This window comes from Papio anubis, chromosome 1 (genome assembly GCF_008728515.1).
Source record: "Papio anubis isolate 15944 chromosome 1, Panubis1.0, whole genome shotgun sequence".
Taxonomy (NCBI): domain Eukaryota; kingdom Metazoa; phylum Chordata; class Mammalia; order Primates; family Cercopithecidae; genus Papio; species Papio anubis.
In genome coordinates, this window is record NC_044976.1 from 157,191,099 (window position 1) to 157,204,493 (window position 13,395).

The following is a 13,395-nucleotide window of genomic DNA, read 5'->3' on the forward strand; positions in this document are numbered from 1 at the left end:
ACAATTAGCCGGGTGTGGTGGTGCATGCCTGTAATCCCAGCTACTCGGGAGGCTGGGGCAGGAGAATCACTTGAACCCAGGAGGTGGAGGTTGCAGTGAGCCGAAATCCCGCCATTGCACTCTACCCTGGGCAACAGAGTGAGACTCCATCTCAAAAAAAAAAAAAAAAAAGAATATGATCTCCCTTTTCCCATTCCTTTTCCTAAGAACAATACACATACAAAGAAGTTACCTGTAGTCACCTCTATGGTATCTCCTTTCTTCATCCTCTGGGAACCACTGTCTTGAGTTTGATATTTACCCCTGCCATGCATTTCTATAGACTTTTAGAGTTTATATGTGTATATATTCCTTAAAAATGTGTTTATGCTTTTAAAATTTTTCTAAATGGCATCAAACTATATGTGGTCTACTGCAACTTATATTTTTGCTCAGCATTGTGAAGTTCAGTGCTGTTAAACCGTGTAGTTATGGTTAATTTAGTTTTGTTGTTGTTGTTCGGAGATGGAGTCTTGCTTTGTCGCCCAGGCTGGAGTGCAGTGATGCGATCTTGGCTCACTGCAGTCTCCACCTCCAGGGTTCAAGCGATTCTCCCGCCTCAGCCTCCGGAGTAGATGGGATTACAGGCACGTGCCACCACGCCTGGCTAAATTTTGTATTCTTAGTAGAGACAGGGTTTCACCATGTTGGCCAGGCTGGTCTCGAACTCTTGACCTCATGATCCGCCTGCCTCGGCCTCCCAAAGTGCTGGCATGACAGGTGTGAGCCACTGCACCTGGCCCTGGTTAATTTGTTTTTTTTGTTTTGTTTTGTTTTTTAAGACAGAGTTTCACTCTTGTCACCCAGGCTGGAGGGCAGTGGCACCATCTCGGCTCACTGCAACCTCTGCCTCCCAGGTTCAAGTGATTCTCCTGCCTCAGCCTTCCGTGGTAGCTGGGATTACAGGCGCCTGCCACCACGCCCAGCTAATTTTTTTTGTATTTTTAGTTGAGACGGAGTTTCACCATTTTGGCCAGGCTGGTCTTGAACCCCTGACCTCAGGTGATCCACCCACCTCGGCCTCCCAAAGTGCTGGGATTACAGGCGTGAGCCACCATGCCTGACTTCATTTTTTTTTTTTTTTTTTTTTTTTTTGAGACGGAGTCTCGCTGTGTCGCCCAGGCTGGAGTGCAGTGGCGCGATCTCGGCTCACTGCAAGCTCCGCCTTCCGGGTTCACGCCATTCTCCCGCCTCAGCCTCCGAGTAGCTGGGACTACAGGCGCCCGCCACCACGCCCGGCTAGTTTTTTGTATTTTTAGTAGAGACGGGGTTTCACCATGTTAGCCAGGATGGTCTCGATCTCCTGACCTCGTGATCCACCCGCCGCGGCCTCCCAAAGTGCTGGGATTACAGGCTTGAGCCACCGCGCCTGGCCCTGACTTCATTTTTAATGTTGTAACGTTGTTGTATAGTAATATATTGAATTGTATAAATGCATAATGAATTGTTGTATAGTATTAGTTTTCTAGAGTTGCCATAACAAAATACCACTGAGTGGCTTAAACAGAAATTTATTTTCTCATAGTTCTGGAAGCTAGAAGTTGAAGATCAAGTTGTTAGCAAGTTAGGTTTCTCCTGATGCCCTCTTTCCTTGGCTTGATAAATATATTGACTAGGCTATGATGAAGAATAGAGTTTTTCCCAACATGGTTGACACTGATTTGTGAGTAATTGTTCATCTTCTAATTAAAAAAAAAAAATAGACACAGGGTCTCACTATGTTGCCCAGTCTGGTCTTGAACTCCTGGCCTTAAGTAATCCTCCCCACTTGGCCTCCCAAAGTGTTAGGATTACAGGTGTAATCTTGTAATCCTACAGGTGGCATCCACCAGCATGCCCTAAATTAGCATGCTAATTTTGTGTGTGTGGTTGTTTTGTTTTGCTTTTTTGTTTGTTTGTTTTTTGAGACGGGGTTCCGTCTGTTGCCAGACTGGAGTGCAGCCTGTCTTTTCACTGTGTCCTCGTGTGGTTGCCCATTGCCTGTATGTTGTTTGTATCCTAATCTCCTCTTCTTATGAGGACCCTAACATATTGGGCTCACCCATGTGACCTCATTTTACCTTAATCACCTCTTTAAAGGTGCTCTCTCCAAATACATTCCCATTCTGTAGTGCTGGGGGTGGTGTTCAACATGAAGTTTGAGAGGGACACATTCAGCCCATAATAGTAATGGATGCACCACAATTTTTATTCATCTCTTTTAATAAATACTTAGGCATCAGTTAATTGTTTGCCGTTACAAACAATGTTGTTATCGTTCTCGTGCTTATCTCCATGTATACTCTAGAGGAAATTATTGAGTTACAGACTATGTATGTTGTCCACCCTATTAGACCATGCCAAAGTGCTCTCCAAAGTCATTGTAGAAAAATACACACTCCTAACAGATGTGTATAGGAATTACCTTGGCCGGGCGCGGTGGTTCACGACCGTAATCCCAGCACTTTGGGAGGCCAAGGTGGGCGGATCACGAGGTCAGGAGTTTGAGACCAGCTTGGCCAACACGGTGAAACCCCGTCTCTACTAAAAATACAAAAATTAGCTGGGCATGATGGGAGTGTCTGTAGTCCCAGCTACTTGGGAGGCTGAGGCAGGAGAATCGCACCACTGCACTCCAGCCTGGCAACAAAGTGAGATTCTGTCTCAAAAAAAAAGAGAATTATCTTGATGCATATGTTTACCAGTACTTGGCATTTTCAAATTATAAAAAATAATCTGATAGATGTAAAATGGTTTCTCATAGTGGTTTGTTTTATAGGTCCATGATTATTAATAAGGTTTAGCACTTTTTCATATTTATCGACTTAAGGTTCCTTTTTTTTTTTTTTTGAGACGGAGTCTGGCTCTGTCGCTCAGGCTGGAGTGCAGTGGTGCGATCTCAGCTCACTGCAAACTCCGCCTCCTGGGTTCACGCCATCCTCCTGCCTCAGCCTCCCGAGCAGCTGGGACCACAAGCACCCACCACGACACTGGGCTAATTTTTTGTATTTTTAGTAGAGACAGGGTTTCACCATGTTAGCCAGGATGGTCTTGATCTCCAGACCTCGTGATCTGCCCACCTCGGCCTCCCAAAGTGCTGGGATTACAGGCGTGAGTCACTGTGCCTGGCTGACTTAAGGTTCCTATGTATGAATTGCCTAATCAGACCTTTTGCCCATTTTTCTATTGGATTGTCTTTTACTTTTTTGTTGTTTGTTTGTTTGTTTGTTTGTTTGTTTTTGGAGACAGAGTCTTGTTCTGTCACCCAGGCTGGAGTGCAGTGGTGCAATCTTGGCTCACTGCAACCTCTGCCTCCCAGGTTCAAGCAATTCTCCTGCCTCAGCCTCCCAACTAGCTGGGACTACAGGAACCCACCACCATGCCCAGCTAATTATTTGTATTTTTAGTAGAGACGGGTTTTCACCGTGTTAGCCAGGATGGTCTCGATCTCCTGACCTCAAGTGATCCACCCACCTCGGCCTCCCAAAGTGCTGGGATAATAGGCATGAGCCATGACGGCCGGCTTGTCTTTTACTTATTGATTTGTGGGAGTTTTCCATATAATCTGGATATTAATCCTTCTTGGTTATATGTGTTATAAATAATGACTTCACATATGTAGCTTTTCACTTTTTAAACATTGTCTTTGATTAACAATTTTTAATGAAATAAAATTTGTTAATTTTTTTATGTTTTGTGCTTTTTAAAAATTTATTCTAGAAGAGATGCTTCCCCGTCTCTGGGTCATAAAAATACTCTCATATATTTTCTTCTAAAAGTTCCAAAGATTTGCTTTTCTTTTTTTTCTTTTTTTTTTTTTTTTTGAGACGGAGTCTCTTTCTGTCGCCCAGGCTGGAGTGCAGTGGCGCAATCTCAGCTCACTGCAACCTCTGCCTCCTGGGTTCACACCATTCTCTTGCCTCAGCTTCCCGAGTAGCTGGGACTACAGGCGTCCCCCACCACGCCCGGCTAATTTTTTTTGTATTTTTTTAGTAGAGATGGGGTTTCACCATGTAAGCCAGGATGGTCTCGATCTCCTGACCTCGTGATCCGCCTGCCTCGGCCTCCCAAAGTGCTGGGATTACAGGCGTGAGTCACCAAGCACGGCCTGCTTTTCTTTTTTTAAGGGTCCAAAGGGCCAGCTAGAAAGATTTGCTTTTCACACTTAGGCCATTAATATATTCAGAATTTATTTTTCTGCATGTTGTAACATGCAGATCCAACATACAGTGCCCTGACTGGAGCACAGTGGCTCCATCCTGGCTCACTTCAGTCTCCACCTCCTGGGCCCAAGTGATTCTTCCACCTCAGCCTCCTAAGCAGCTGGAACTATAGGCTCACGCCACCATGCCTGGCTAATTTTTAAATTTTTTTTTTTTTTTTTTGTAGAGAGGGAGTTTCACCATGTTGCCTAAGCTGATCTTGAACTCCTGGGCTCAAGCAATCCTCCCACCTCAGCCTCCCCAGTAGCAGGAATCACAGCCAGGCGCCACCACGCCCAGTTTATTGATTGATTATGTGGGGGAGGGTGGCGGCGGGAGGGGGCAGGTCTCCCTGCTTTGTCTAGGCTGCTCTGGAACTCCTGGCCTCAAGCAGTCCTCCCATCTCGGCCTCCCAAAATGCTGGAATACCATGCCCAGCCTTAAAAATCAGCTTTATACATCTTGTTCCACTTCCATCAAATATGTTAATCCTTTGTTGAAAGGTGAATGGTATCAGAGAAGGTTGAAAGAGCAGGATCCATAGGGTCTGTTCTTGTTACATCTTTGCCATTAAATCTTTATGTGCCTCCACGAATGCTTATTACATGTCAGACACTATTGCAAACAATATCTATTTACTGTATTATTTAAATCTCACAGTCTTCCTATTGTCCTGATACACAGAGAAGTAGCTTGCTCAAGGTTACACAATGGTAGTCAGGATTCAAACAGGGCACCTAACTTCAGAACCCAGGCTTTGTATAAGCATTTATCCTTTGTTTTTGTTTGTTTGTTGTCTTATCCTTTGTTTTTCAGTGCACATATATGCACCATTTTCTTGAAAATACAAAACAAGCAAAACACTTTTTTTTTTTTTTTTTTTTGAGACGTAGTCTCGCTCTCACCCAGGCTGGAGTGCAGTGGCGCCATCTCGGCTCACTGCAAGCTCCGCCTCCTGGGTTCACGCCATTCCCCTGCCTCAGCCTCCCGAGTAGCTGGGACCACAGGCGCCCGCCACCACGCCCGGCTAATTTTTTGTATTTTTAATAGAGACGGGGGGGGGGTCACCGTATTAGCCAGGATGGTCTCGATCTCCTGACCTCGTGATCCACCCGCCTCAGCCTCCCAAAGTGCTGGGATTACAGGCGTGAGCCACCGCGCCCGGTCACCCCCTGATTATTTCTTCAGGACACATTCCTAAAAGTGGAATTGCTGGACCAGAGCAATCACCCCGAAAGAGATTAAGGATGGAATTAAGGTAAAGTAACATCAGCTAACAAAGACCTTTAGTGTCCCGCTCTCAAAACTCTACCGTGGTAATTCTCAACACCAGCTCCATAGCAAAGGGCAGTGCTCAAATTACTGATGGCTACGGAAGGGAAGAACCTCCAATGCCAAGATCAAAACAATCTCTCTTCAATGCCATGCTCAGTTTTCCTGTCTCTCTAGCTTAGTAGGACTTCTGCCCCCAAGGTCGCTGCTGATGAACTCCTCCAGAGTTTGCGCCCCTTAAAATTACTTGGATGCGCCAGGCGAATCACCGGAGGTCAGGAATTCGAGACCAGATTTGCCAACACGATGAAACCCCGTCTCTACTAAAAATACAAAAATTAGCTGGGCATGGTGGCAGGCGCCCGTAATCCCAGCTACTCGGGAGGCTGAGGCAGGAGAACTGCTTGCACCCGGGAGGCGGAGGTTGCACTGAGCCGAGAGATCGTGCCATTACACGCAAGCCTGGGCGGCAAAGGGAGACTCCGTCTCAAAAACAAACAAACAAACAAACAAACAAACTTGGATGCTTTCATGGGACCTACTGGTTAACCTCACCATCCTTCCTTTCTCTCACTTTATACCGCATAGTGCAACCCGATAGCTTCAGAACACCATATTCATAGTCTCTTAGACAGATTCATTTTTTTCTATTGTTGGATAGGTTTTAGCACTGATGCCCATCCTATTATCAATGGTAAAATAGATGTAAGGTTATTACAGCACTTCAAAAGCGACACCTCGCCATTCTTTTAATCCTGAACGTATTTAATTACAAATCAAAAAAGCCTACCTAATCGTACTTACTAGGCGCATAAATATCTCGCAATTCTGAATTAGCTGGTGATGCTGGTGAAAGGCGCAGAATTTGGGCTTTCTGTTTTTCCTTTTACGCACGCATCACGAACTTTCTTGGCGTTAAAAGCAGCTTCACAAAATGCAGATGATGCAATTGCTCAAGGGTCCTCATTCTTATGTAAGAAATAGCAGAACAAAAAGTATGCTACGGGAGCCCGGATAGCTCAGTCGGTAGAGCATCAGACTTTTAATCTGAGGGTCCAGGGTTCAAGTCCCTGTTCGGGCGTCGTGTTTTCTTTTCCTTAATGGACAAACACAAATTGTATATATTATGGGGTACAACACCATCTTCTGAAATATGTGTATATTGTTGAATGAGTAAATCAAACTGATGAGGGTATGCATTACCTCACATATCTTATTTAGTGGTGAGAGCACAAGGTGCTTGCTTTTAAGTTTTTTTCTTCCTTTCTCAATTACGAGCCATCAAAAAACAAGTATTTTTCTGGGGAAGCACCGTGCCAGACCTCGATACTCGCCAAGAAATTAAACGATTTTTCAGTCATTTTTTTCCTCCCTGAAAACATGTTTATCCAGCATATTCTGAAACCGATGAAAAACGAACTGAATTCGCTTTGAAATGTAAGGATTTACAACGTCCGCATTTCGGACTTGGTGAGATGATACAAAGTAACTAAAACTACAAACGCCCGAACAGGGACTTGAACCCTGGACCCTCAGATTAAAAGTCTGATGCTCTACCGACTGAGCTATCCGGGCGCTCGGGTAGTGAATCCTTTCTGTTTACTTCATATAGGGTGTTTTTTTTTCTTTTAATTTGAGATGATGTCATTCTGTCGCCAGGCTGGAGTGCAGTAGCGCGATGTTGGCTCACCGCAACCTCCGCCTCCCGGGTTCAAGTGATTCTCCTGCCTCAGCCTCCCGAGTAGCTGAGACTACAGGCGCGCGCGCCCACGCCCAGCTAATTTTTGTATTTTTGGAAAAGACAGAGTTTCATCATGTTGACCACGATGGTCTCGATTTCTTGACCTCGTGATCCGCCCACCTTGGCCTCCCAAAGTGCTGGGATTATAGGAGTGAGCCACCGCGCCGGCCTGCTTCCTTTTAAGCAGCTAAATTTAGGTTTTAATTAGAATTAAAGGTGTTTTTTTGTTTTTTGTTTTAGCGAGATAAAGCAAAACACATATTTTCCTATCCTTTTCTTTTTGTTCCATTCACTTAAAACATGTGTTCTTCAAGCTGTTTCATGTTTGATAAGTTACCAGTATTTACTAAACTCTCTAAAAGGAAATTAATGGTAGTAAATGACAGAAAAATGGGCAACCAAGATGAATATTCAAAATTTAGACATGGGGTTACAACCTCTCTTTCCTTCCCTCTTTCCGTCCTTCCTTTCTTTCTTCTTTTTTTTTCTTTCAATCTTTGCAGCTGTGCCAGGGAGCAACCTCTTTTATTATACTTCTGCCTTCTATTTATCACTTCCCTGATGAGGTCTCTTAATTTTAATTATTCTACCAAACTAGATTACAGCATTTCTCCCATTAATGAAAAATACATTTCCATTCATCAGATGATGTAGTTGTTAGATGAGCATTCCTTAGCACAAAAGAAGGAAAGACACTTTTGATGCATGCACAGAGGAGCTAATACTATAAGAAAATAGACGTGATTGTGGAAAGGTCTGAATTAAGATTGTGGGAAAAGGAGTTTAGACCTTTAATTTAAATTTAGATTGAATTTTTGCCTTTCTTCCCGTTTCAGGCAAGTTGCAGTTTTCTTTTCTTTTCTTTTTTTTTTCGAGTCAGAGTCTCACTCTGTCGCCCAGGCTGGAGTGGAGTGGCAGGATCTCAGCTTATTGCAACCTCTGCCTCCCAAGTTCAAGCAGTTCTCCTGCCTCAGACTCCCGAGTAGCTGGGATTATACAGGCGCGTGCCACCACGCCCTGCTAATATTTTTGAAATTTTTTTAGTAGAGATGGGGGTTTCACCATATTGGCCAGGCTGGTCTCGAACTCCTGACCTCAGGTGATCCGCCTACCTCTGCCTACCAAAGTGCTGGGATTACAGGTGTGAACCATCGCACCCGCCTCAAGTTGCTGTTTTCAAGACAGACTCACAAGACGAATCCTCCCAAAGCAGTGTGCACCAGTGGGAGCAACATAGAGTATTAAGAATACAAATCTCCAGATCAGCCTAGTTTCTCCTAAAATCAATTTCTTTCTTCTTTTTTTTTTTTCTTTGAGCCGGAGTCTCGGTCTTGGGGCCCAAGCTGGAATACAATGGCGCGACCTTGGCTCACTGCAACCTCCACTTCTTGGGTTCGAGCGATTCTCCTGCCTCAGCCTCCAGAGTAGCTGGGATTATAGGCACGAGCCACCACACCTGGCTAATTTTTTGTATTTTTAGTATAAACGGGGTTTCACCATGTTAGCCAGGCTGGTTTCGAACTCCTTACCTCAGGTGATCTTCCTGCCTTGGCCTCCCAAAGTGCTGAGATTACAGGCATAAGCCACCGCACCCAGCCACCTAAAATCAATTTCATCTACCCTGACACATGGGTTGTGGAACACAAGATTATGAAATTTCAAATAGTGATAAGGGAATTCATTTTAGTTTCTGGGTACTAGTGGCTTCTGAACACAATGAACAACAAAATAGCTCAGTCTCAGTTGGAGGAATTTTTCTTTCCTACTATTGTCTGATTCTTATAGAACAAAGACCAACAAACTGTGTGATCCTGAGCAGGCCTGGGTTTCCACATTTATAAAATAAGGGAAATTGATTAGATGGCCTCTGAGATAACCTGTAAATCTAAAGTTTTACCATTCTGTTACTTTTTTCCATTGTGAATAAGATTAGAAGGAACAGACTCAAAATGTGCCAGAATGGAGTGATTTAATTCAACAAACATTTACTGATCGTCTATTACAGGTTAGGCTCTGCGCTAGCCCTAGAGTCTGAGACGAGTAGGACATGGGTCCTGCTAACAGTCTAGGAAAGAAGACACACAAACAAACAATTTCAACATAAAGTGGAGTGGCGGCAGATGAAGATGGACAGGAAAGCAGGGTTTATAAAATGAGGGTGCCTGGGCCCTTGAGTTTTCAGCAGGGAAACTGCATGATCATAATTAAGTCTAAACAAGTAGCTGTCAGTGGTGTAATAAAGAAATTATAATGAGCAAAACACAGACATTTATTTATTTAGACATTTTTTTTCAGCACCCACTGTGTTAGATAAGGAAAAACTGCCAGCACTGTTTCTATGAATGCAATGTGGAAATAAATTATACCACTTAAATTTTAAGGAAAGGAAATGGTGTCTATCCAGGCCTCCTTCAAAGGGCAAGAACAGATAAAGGGGTCTTCAAGTTTTTTCCTCCCCAAGGCTTTGTTACATCACATTCCCTTTCCTCCGGGATAACAAAACCTGCTGTTTTAAAATTAAATAAACTGAATGGGATTAATCAATCAAAAATTTGCTTACCGATTACCCACTGCTTCCACAGCAGTGAGCTAGGCACAGTAGGGAGGAAAACAGGAAATCTGGAAGGAATGTGGGGACCACAAGATGTATTTAGAGAATGGGGAATAACTTAGTCTGGTTGGAGCAGAGGGAGATAGAGAGGGGTGAGGTCACATTGGAGACTACACTTCCGTTAGGCTAAGGCAAACGATTTTATCCTACAGGCAATGGCGAGCTATTGAAAGATTGGCTTGTTAACATTGCAAAGTCCATCTGAGATAGCATGAAATGAATCTGTTTGCTTCATTTATGTTGCATCAGAAACACAAGTGCCATCTTGTCCTTTAGCATAAAATCTTCCTGGAGTGCTTCTTGAAGCTTCTTTATGCAGACTGTTGAACTTCATTTTCCCACTAGAGGGCAGGCTAAACTCACAGATTCTATATATTTGGTGATTCTCCTAGTTCTTAAATTAAATTTCTCCCACTATTTTTAAAGCGTGTGCGTGTGTGTATGTGCTGAGAACACTTGAGATTACACTCTTAGCAAATTTCAAGTACACCATACATCATTAATAACTATAGTCACTGTACTGTATGTTAGATCCCCAAAATTTATTCATCTGACAACTGAAAGTTTGTGCTCTTTGATCAAGATCTATTTGTTTCCCTCACCTCCCAGCCCCTGGTAACCATTCTGCTGTTTCTATGAGTTTAACTTTTTTGGATTCCACATATAAGTGAAATAATATAGTATTTGTCTTTCTGTTTCTAGCTTGTTTCACTTAGCATAAAGTCCTCCAGATTTGTCCACGTCGTTGCAAATGGCAGGATTTCCTTATGTATCACATTTTCTTTATTTCTTCTTCTTCTTTTTTTTTTTTTTAGACGGAGTTTTCACTCTTGTTGCCCAGGCTGGAGTGCAGTGGCATGGTCTCACTTCACTGCAACCTCAACCTCCACCTCCTGGTTTCAAGTGATTTTCCTGCCTCATCCGTCCAAGCAGCTGGGACTGCAGGCACCTGCCACCACACCCAGCCAATTTTTGTATTTTTAATGGAGACAGGGTTTCATCATTTTGGCCAGGCTGGTCTGAACTCCTGACCTCAGGTGATCTGCTCACCTCGGCCTCCCAAAGTGCTGGGATTACAGGCATGAGCCACGGCACCCGGCCCCCATTTTCTTTATCCAGTCACCTGTTGACAGATACTTCTGCTGATTCCACATCTTGTCTATTGTGAATAATGCTGCAATGAACATGGAGGTGCAGGCCTCTCTTTAACATACTGATTTCATTTCCTTTGGATATATTCCCAGAAGTGGGATTGCTGGTTTGTACAGTAGTTCTATTTTTAATATTTTAAAGGAATCTCCATACTGTTTTCCATATGGCTGTACCAGTTTACATTCCCACCAACAGTGTACAAAGATCCCTTTTCTCCACACCCTCGACATCACTTGTAATCTTTTGACTTTTTGAGAATAACCACACTACAGGTGTGAAGTGATATCTCATTATTGAGGTTTTGACTTACACTTCCGTGATGATTAATGATGTCGAGCACCTTTTCATATACCTGTGGGTCATTTGTATGTCTTCTTTGGGAAAATGTTGATTCAGGTCCTTTGTGCATTAAAAAAAAATTCTGGTTATTTGTTTTTGTTTTGTTTTGCTATTGAGTTGTATGAGTTCCTTATATATTTTATGTATTAACCCCTGGTCACATACATGGTTTGCAAATATTTTCTCCCATTCTGTATGTTGCCTTTTCATTTCGTTGATCCCTACTATAATAATTTTTAAAGGGATGTTTTTTACCCTCCTCATCTGACTCACTGCGTTTGAAAAAAGTCACCATCAATCTGATTACCCACTGCTTCCACAGCAGTGAGCTAGGCACAGAGGGGGAAAGTTGTGGACCCTTCCTTCCCAGACTTCCCCAAACCAACACCAAGTCGTAGCTACCCACTCTGGGGCCCAGTCTTCTATCATCACAGTATAGTGCATAGAGTCTTTGGAGCTGAGACCATCACAAGGTACTAAGAAGATGCATAGTACAGGTTGTTTTTGTTTTTTTGTTTTGAGACAGTGTTGCAATCATAGCTTACTGTGGCCTCAATCTCCTGGCTAAAGTGATTCTCTCACCTCTGCCTCCAGAGTAGCTGGGACTATAGGCGTGCACCACCATGCCTGGTGAATTTTTTTTTAAAAATGTTTTCGTAGAGATGGGGTCTTGGTATGTTGCCCAGGCTACCTTTGAACTCCCTTAACTCCTGTTGGGACTTCCCGTCTCAGCCTCCCTGCCAAAGTGTTGAATTATAGGCATGAACCACCATGCCTAGCTGTTTGCCCCAAGAATCTTTACACCACCAAGAGTCACATCCTGAAAACAAATACTTCCCTTGAACAATGCAGAAAACTTCTCAAATGTCATGACTAGCTGAAAAGGCAGAGAGGAAAGGTCAAGTGCTGTGTAATTCACTACTGTAACTTGCAGCAGCAAGTATGTACTTGGGAGGCTTATATGCTGGATCACAGGTCAGGAGATCGAGACCACAGTGGAAACTCCCTCAGCTAAAAATTAGTCAGGCATGCTGTGCGGGCGCCTGTGTCCTTAGTTATTCCAGGAGGCTGAGAGGCAGAATGGCGCGAAGGAGCTGCAGTGAGCTGCAGATCGCCACCACTGCACTCCAGCCTCATGACAGCGCCAGACCTGGCCTCAAAAAGAAAAGGTATAGGAAAGAAAATAGGACTGATTTCAAAGCCAGTAAGAGTCAAAGGATTGAAGAAGTCAATCTATCCATAAAATACATACAGAGCACCCCAACCCCATCTCTAACATCTTCAAAGATATTTGAATATTTTTGAAGAAAGCCTACTGAAGGATTTTAAAATAAAATTGTTTTAAATACTGCCTTTCAAACTATTAGCTTGGAGTTCTATTACAGATTAGTCCTAGCCTAGAGCAGAGCTATGAGAGAATATAGCACAGATAAACAGATTCTATCATCATCTCCTTCCATTGATTTTGGCCATTGACTGACCTGCAATCTACTTATTATTACTACTGGAAACTTTTTGAGACGGAGTCTGGTTCTGTCGCCCAGGGCTGCGCAGTGGCTGGATCTCAGTCACTGCAAGCTCCGGCCTGTTTATGCCATTCTCCTGCTCCTCAGGGCTTCTCCGGAGAAGGCGACTCATAGGTGCCCGCCAGCCACGTCACCAAGCTAGTTTTTGGCGCAGAGGACGGGGTTTGCCCGTGTTAGCCAGATGGTCTCCCCTGGACTGACCTCAGGATCCGCCTCTTATCTCACCTCCCAAAGTGCTGGGATTACAGGCTTGAGCCACCTCACACCCGGGCTTTTTAAGATAGGACCTCACTGTTGCTCTAGGCTGGCATGCAAGGTTGCACTCATCATGGTTTACTGCAGCCCTGCTAACCTCCTGACCTTAGGTGATCCTCCACTGGTTTGCCTGGGAAGCTGCTGGGACTAGAGGTACACACCACCATGCCCAGCTAATTTTTTGTGTTTTTTGTAGAGATGAGGTTTTGCCATATTGCCCAGGCTGGTCTCAAACCACGGGGCTCAAGCAATCCACCAGCTTAGGCCTCCCATAGCGCC

General features: G+C 43.9%; 1 protein-coding gene and 2 non-coding genes across 3 annotated transcripts in view; 1 reads left to right on the plus strand and 2 right to left on the minus strand.

Annotated features, from left to right (window-relative positions):
• Window positions 1–6,420, minus strand: part of MDM4 (MDM4 regulator of p53) — a 49,033-nt gene extending 42,613 nt beyond the window's left edge. Inside the window, exon 1 of the mRNA XM_021928084.2 lies at window positions 6,297–6,420. The gene's annotated coding sequence lies outside the window, so the exon portion shown is untranslated. The remainder of the gene's footprint in view (window positions 1–6,296) is intronic.
• An 80-nt stretch (window positions 6,421–6,500) lies between these two features.
• Window positions 6,501–6,573, plus strand: TRNAK-UUU. Its single transcript has one exon. It is a non-coding gene; the product is annotated as a tRNA-Lys (tRNA).
• Window positions 6,574–6,994: 421 nt separating this feature from the next.
• Window positions 6,995–7,067, minus strand: TRNAK-UUU. Its single transcript has one exon. It is a non-coding gene; the product is annotated as a tRNA-Lys (tRNA).
• Window positions 7,068–13,395: the final 6,328 nt, after the last annotated feature.